Source organism: Salvelinus alpinus, chromosome 4 (assembly GCF_045679555.1).
Source record: "Salvelinus alpinus chromosome 4, SLU_Salpinus.1, whole genome shotgun sequence".
Lineage (NCBI taxonomy): Eukaryota > Metazoa > Chordata > Actinopteri > Salmoniformes > Salmonidae > Salvelinus > Salvelinus alpinus.
In genome coordinates this window covers 37,492,186-37,500,140 of record NC_092089.1, presented here as the reverse complement: position 1 = coordinate 37,500,140, position 7,955 = coordinate 37,492,186, and positions in this window count along the sequence as shown.

Here is a 7,955-nt window from a genome sequence, read left to right as displayed (position 1 = left end):
CTGGGCGTGGTTTAGACTCACCCAGCCTATCGTTGGTGTTGGCGCTTTAAGCCAGTCCTGGCCCCTTAGCGCATGTGATGTCCCGACGCTGTTGCTGTGTAGATTACGCTCCTTCACCCCCGAGACTGAGGTCAGACAGCTCTGCAATATTGTCTGAGCTATTCGCACCTGTATACAATGCCCACTGTTCTCGCTCAAGGCTAACCACAGCTTCCCAGCACACTTATCTGGGGCTAACTGTTACTTTCAGCACACACACACACAGACACCCAGTCTCCCAGGCCAACAGTTGCTAATATTCAATCACATGTGTTATAGTATTGGGTTATAGTGCATAATTCAGAACCTCACAGATGATCTTCGTGTGTATAGTTTATCTATTATTGTCTATTGTACACCATAGTCAGCAGTCTCCTGATGAACCCCCCTTCCTCTACACCCCTCCTGTGCCTCTCTAAGATTAGCAAAGTTTCGGTCACACAGTACAGCGCACACACATTTCACACTGCTTGTTCATATCTTATGCCCTTGTACAATGTTGCATACACACACATTCTCTAACAGTCAGGCTTCTGAGAATATTGTACAATGCAGGTTCACATGAGTCATAAATTCAAACTTTAATGTATAAGATATTTTCTTGTTTATAGTTAGTTAAGCAAGCATGCTAAAAACCTTAAAGAACCCCACACTACCTGTGGAGCGAAGCGAAATGCGAAATGCATAAAAAGGCTCTCCAAGGTCAGGGCGTGACAAAGATATTTTAAGATCTCTAATGCACATGTTGTCAGACCCCTGTGAGGACACTGAGTGCCGTGAGAAAGAAAACTGTGTGGTGATGAACAATAAGGCGATATGTGTGGCCCAGTCCAAGGCCTACTGCTGGTTGTTCGGTGACCCTCACTACAGCACGTTCGATGGCCAGCCCTTCTCCTTCATGGGTACCTGCTCCTACATTCTGGTGAATACGACGGGCAAAGATCCCTCCCTGCCTCAGTTCAGCATCCAGACCAAGAACGAACTGCGAGTCAACTCCAAAGGCTCCTTCCTCAAATCAGCCAACATAGACCTGAGTGGTCACAGGATCACCATTCTCACTGGCCAAAGAGGGACAGTGGAGGTGGGTGGCTTCCAGTTATATTTGATACAGATATTTCATGATGAAGTTGAATGTAAGAATCCTCTATGCTCTCCATCCACTTTAAGTCCTCTTTAAATCCTCTTCTCTCTCTCTTGTCTCAGATTGATTAGGTCTGACCTCCCTGTGAGTTTGGAGTCTGGCAACATCCAAATCACAGAGTCTGGTATCCAAGGGACCATCCAGACAGATGTTGGCCTGAAGATCACTTTTGATTGGACCGCCTTCTTCATGGTGACCATCAGCAGCTGTTACTACGACAACATCGTTTCATCTGTGGCATCTACAATGGTAACAAAACAGATGACTTCACCACTCCCACAGGTGTGCTTTAGGTAAATACCACGGCGTGGGTGGCATCCTGGAGCATTGCTGACGGTGATCCATTCTGCTGGCACGTCTGTAACGGCAACTGCGCCACGTGCTCAGATACAGACCGGGCACTTTACACTGGACCACAGTACTGTGGTTTGATGACAGACGGAGGGGGCCCATTTGAACAGTGTCATAAGAAAGTGCCGGTGAAGGAGTTTGACTCAGACTGCCTCTATGATGTGTGTCTGAATGAGGGTCGACAGGACGTGTTGTGTGAGGCCTTGGCTAATTACGTGGCCGAATGTCATCAGGTTGGGGCTGTAGTCTCACGGCTGTGGAGAAAGGCCTCCAAATGCCCTTAGTACTCAGCTATAACAAAACATCACATTTCGGGACTCAGACATTCTTAAATGTGTATAATGACACGATGTAATCGCTTGTGCACTTGCAGAATGTTTTAGAACTACATTTGTGATGTTTGTTTTTTCTCAACTCCAACAGCCCTGGCTTGCCCATACCACAGCCACTATGAACTATGTGGCACTGCCTGCCCTGCTACCTGTGCCATTCCCAATGTCCCCGAGATCTATTCTAAAGTCTGTGTGGAGGGCTGCCAGTGCAACAAGGGTTACGTGCTCAGTGGTGAACACTGTGTCGTCAAGGAGTCAGGGTGGGGCTGAATGAAAAACTCCTTAACAAATATGGAAAACCTTTACATATCAAGTTTGGAGGCAAGAGCATTTTTCTTTTCAAATAAACTCTCATGGCTACAAAATATCCTTTAAAAACGTTCCTTTCATGTCCAGGTTGTAGGCATTTCGACATAAAATTGTAAAAGTACCTTAAAATTACCTTCTGTATGTGATAACATATTCTGAACTATATAATGTTGTGAGGGATTATGAGTATTCATGCATGGAATGGTTATTGAACTCTGTATTCATTATAATCCAAATATAATCCCAGAATTGTGTATTACTAAAACTCAGATCATCTCTGTATGCGTGTATCTCTGTCTATCCTTTACAACTTTCAAAAGTTTTGATTTAATCAGATAACTCAAAACTTCTCAAGTAATTAATTCAAACAAAACTGTTGAGTATATTAATCTTGACGTATATGCCATGCCATATTATATACTGCCTCTGCCCAGTGGGAACAGATGTCAGTTCAACATTTTGTTTTGAATTATTACTTGTGAGGTATTGAGTTGTCAACTATTGTGAAATCATCGTGAAAATGAACAACACATTTCACCGTGTCATTGAATTTAGGTTAAAAGTTTGGCGAAATAAAGACAATTCCCTTACATTGATGACTTTTTGCAAATCAGATCAGTTTTTCACGTTGACTCAATGTCATAACATAGATTTTTTTTTTGGGGGGGGGTTGAAATGACATGGAAACAATGCTGATTCAACCAGTTTTTGCCCAGTGGGTGTTATTGCAAAATAACACAAATCAGTTTGGTGGTTTGGCTGTGGTATTGTTGTGACTGTTGGAAGTATGACAGTAATTTCAGCGAAATAGATGTTTTATGTTGATATTAGTACTTCTCCACAACCCCCCAGTCTTCAATAAAAATAATTTGTCTGGCCACTGCTGGTCAGATAACACACAGCAGAGCAGTTTGTACTATGTTCTTGGATCAAAGATTGTATTGATTATATATTTTCTGGAATACAACTCTCTTTCCTACAGGGCTAAAGCCGCTATGCACTGTCAATACATTCTACAGTTATCTCTGTTAACTCTACTCTCCCTGCCAGGTATGTTTTATCTTTGTTTCAGTTAATTATATCCTTCAGTGGAAAATGAATAAATCAATGTATTGATCTTTCAATCGCTGTTTTCAGGCACACTGGCCCCGACCTGGTCTGTTTGGTACAGGAACAGGACTACCGTTATCTGTGCATCAAAAGGCTCATCAGTGGTATTTGCCTGTATGTACAGCTACCCAGCTACGACGAACGTTGGAAGAAAGATGTGGTTTACTCCGAGAGGCAATACAAAACTAGACGGCTCACAGCAAGGAGATGTAGTGTTTAACACATCTGGACTGACTAATAAAACAAGATACAGTGGAAGAACAGAGTTTTATGACCAAGGCAATAACTGCACACTGAAACTCAACAATGTGACTGAAGATGACAGTGGCAGATTCTTCTTCAGATTTGAGGCAAATAAACATAAGCAGGCCCCTCAGGGATATACAGGACCATTGGGTGTGGCCCTGACAATATCAGGTAAATCTAGATTTGTGTACATGTCATCACACTAAACAATTAAGGTATTACATAACCTAGGATGGTCAGTCATTAACCCTTCAACATGTCTTATATTTGGTTATACGTACATGTATCTTCTTTATGTCAGTCTTATCCCTAAAGTTAAATGAAAATGGCCCCGTTAAGGAGAGAGACCACGTCACCTTGGCCTGCACCTCCACCTGTAACCTTCCTCAAATGGAGTTCCTCTGGTTTAAAGATGGCTGCCCACTTCCTGGTGTCTCTGGTGTCCCCGGTGGGCAGTATCCCCTAGGTCCACTTTCCCCTAATGACACTGGGAGCTACTCCTGTGGTCTGGGGCAAGGCACATCTACACCAATACTGCTGGATGTGAGATGTAAGTCAGCAATATTTTTCAGTAGTCAGCTATCTTCAAGTTGTTGTTTTCTCTTCTCAGTGGCCAATGTACATCTGAGATGGATTTGTTGATTCATTGTCTGTATTAATGTATAAATGCAGTACTACAAACAAACAGTGGCTTGCAAAAGTATTCACCCCAATTGGCATTTTTCCTATTTTGCTGCCTTACAACTTGGAATAAAAATAGATTTTTGGGGGGTTTGTATCATTTGATTTACACAACATGCCTACCACTTTGAGGATGAAAAATATTTTTTATTGTGAAACAAACAAGTCAATACTTTGTAGAGTCACCTTTTGCAGCAATTACAGCTGCAAGTCTCTTGGGGTATGTCTCCATAAGCGTGGCACATCTAGCCACTGGGATTTTTGCCCATTCTTCAAGGCAAAACTGCTCCAGCTCCTTCAAGTTGGATGGGTTCCGCTGGTGTACAGCAATCTTTAAGTCATACCACAGATTTTCAATTGGATTGAGGTCTGGGCTTTGACTAGGCCATTCCAAGACATTTAAATGTTTCCCCTTAAATCACTTGAGTGTTACTTTAGCAGTATGCTTAGCGTCATTGTACTGTTGGAAGGTGAACCTCCGTCCCAGTCTCAAATCTCGGGAAGACTGAAACAAGTTTCCCTCAAGAATTTCCCTGTATTTAGCGCCATCCGTCATTCTTTCAATTCTGTCCAGTTTCCCAGACCCTGCCGCTGAAAAACATCCCCACAGTATGATGCTGCCACCACCATGGGGATGGTGTTCTTGGGGTGATGAGAGGTGTTGAGTTTGCGCCAAACATAGCGTTTTCCTTGATGGCCAAAAAGCTCAATTTTAGTCTCATCTGACCATAGTACCTTCTTGTTTGGGGAGTCTCCCACATGCCTTTTGGTGAACACCAACCATGTTTGCTTATTTTTCTCTTTAACTTCTCTTGGATATGTGGGATGCTAACGTCCCACTTGGCCAAAAGCCAGTAAAAATGCAGAGCGCCAAATTCAAATATATTACTATAAAAATCAAACTTTCGTGAAATCACACATGAAAGACACCAAATTAAAGCTTCACTTGTTGTGAATCCAGCCAACATGTCTGATTTCAAAAAAGATTTACGGCGAAAGCACACCAAACGATTATGTTAGGTCAGTACATAGCCACAGAAAAACACAGCCATTTTTCCAGCCAAAGAGAGGAGTAACAAAAAGCAGAAATAGAGATAAAATTAATCACTAACCTTTGATGATCTTCATCAGATGACACTCATAGGACTTCATGTTACACAATAGATGTATTTTTTGTTCGGTGAAGTTCGTATTTACAGTGGGGAGAACAAGTATTTGATACACTGACGATTTTGCAGTTTTTCCTACTTACAAAGCATGTAGAGGTCTGTAATTTTTATCATAGGTACACTTCAACTGTATCCAAAAATCTGAGTTTAGGCGGGACGCTACTGTCTCACTTGGCAAAAAGCCAGAGAAAATGCAGAGCGCCAAATTCAAATTAATTACTATAAAAATCAAACTTTCATTAAATCACACATGGAAGATACCAAATTAAAGCTACACTGGTTGTGAATCCAGCCAACATGTCAGAATTCAAATAGACTTTTCGGCGAAAGCAAAAGATGCTATTATCTGAATTAGCACCATTGTAAACAAAGAGAGATGAGCATATCAACCCTGCAGGCGCGACACAAAACGCAGAAATAAAAATATAATTCATGCCTTACCTTTGACGAGCTTCTGTTGTTGGCACTCCAATATGTCCCATAAACATCACAAATGGTCCTTTTGTTCGATTAATTCCGTCGATATATATCCAAAATGTCAATTTATTTGGCGTGTTTGATCCAGAAAAACACCGGTTCCAACTCGTGAAACATGACTACAAAATATCTCAAAAGTTACCTGTAAACTTTGCCAAAACATTTCAAACTACTTTTGTAATACAACTTTAGGTATTTTTTTATGTAAATAATCGATAAAATTGAAGATGGGGTGATCTGTGTTTAATACAGGATTAAAACTATCTGTAGCATGCTTTCTGGTCACTCGCCTCTATCTAACAGGACACTTCAAGTGACCCTGATTCAAAATGGCCGTACTTCTTCATTACACAAAGGAAAAGCCCTCAACTAATTTCTACAGACTATTGACATCCAGTGGAAGCGGTAGGAACTGCAAGAAGGTCAATTAGAAATCTGTATTCCCAATGAAAATTCATTGAAAAGAGAGTGACCTCAAAACAAAACAAAATCTGAATGGTTTGTCCTCGGGGTTTCGCCTGCTAAATAAGTTCTGTTATACTCACAGACATGATTCAAACAGTTTTAGAAACTTCAGAGTGTTTTCTATCCAAATCTACTAACAATATGCATATTTTATCTTCTGGGGATGAGTAGCTGGCAGTTGAATTTGGGTATGCTTTTCATCCAAACGTGAAAATGCTGCCACCTATCTTAGAGAAGTTAAGCAATGGCTTTTTTCTGGACACTCTTCCGTAAAGCCCAGCTCTGTGGAGTGTATGGCTTAAAGTGGTCCTATGGACAGATACTTCAATCTCCGCAGTGGAGCTTTGCAGCTCCTTCAGGGTTATCTTTGGTCGCGTTGTTGCCTCTCTGATTAATGCCCTCCTTGCCTGGTCTGTGAGTTTTGGTGGGTGGCCCTCTCTTAGCAGTTTTATTGTGGTGCCATATTCTTTCAATTTTTTAATAATGGATTTAATGGTGCTCCGTGGGATGTTCAAAGTTTCAGATATCTTTTTATAACCCAACCCTGATCTGTACTTCTCCACAACTTTGTCCCTGACCAGTTTGGAGAGCTCCTTGGTCTTCATTGTGTCGCTTGCTTGGTTTTGCCCCTTGCTTAGTGGTGTTGCAGACTCTGGAGCCTTTCAGAACAGCTGTACAGTATATACAGTTGAAGTTTACATACACCTTAGCCAAATACAATTAAACTCAGTTTTTCACAATTCCTGACATTTAATCCCAGTAAAAATTCCCTGTCTTAGGTAAGTTAGGATCACCACTTTCTATTAAGAATGTGAAATGTCAGAATCATAGTAGAGAGAATGATTTATTTCAGCTTTTATTTCTTTCATCATATTCCCAATGGGTCAGAAGTTTACATACACTCAATTAGTATTTGGTAGCATGGCCTTTAAATTGTTTAACTTGGGTCAAACGTTTCGGGTAGCCTTCCACAAGCTTCCCACAATAATTTGGGTGAATTTTGGCCCATTCCTCCTGACAAAGCTGGTGTAACAAAGTCAGGTTTGTAGGCCTCCTTGCTTGCACACGCTTTTTCAGTTCTACCCACACATTTTCGATAGGATTGAGGTCAAGGCTTTGTGATGACCACTCCAATACCTTGACTTTGTTGTCCTTAAAGCCATTTTGCCACAACTTTGGAAGTATGCTTGAGGTCATTGTCCATTTGGAAGACCCATATGCGACCAAGCTTTAACTTCCTGACTGATGTCTTGAGATGTTGCTTCAATATATTCCCATCATTTTCCCACCTCATGATGCCATCTATTTTGTGAAGTGCACCAGTCCCTCCTGCAGCAAAGCACCCCTACAACATGATGCTGCCACCCCCTGGCTTCACAGTTGGGATGGTGTTCTTCAGCTTGCAAGCCCCCCCCTTTTTCCTCCCAACATAACAATGGTCATTATGGCCAAACAGTTCTATTTTTGTTTCATCAGACCAGAGGATATTTTTCCAAAAAGCACGATCTTTCTCTCCATGTGCAGTTGCAAACCGTAGTCTGGCTTTTTTATGGTGGTTTTGGAGCAGTGGCTTCTTCCTTCCTTCCTTTCAGGGTATGTCAATATAGGACTTGTTTTCCTGTGGATATAGATACT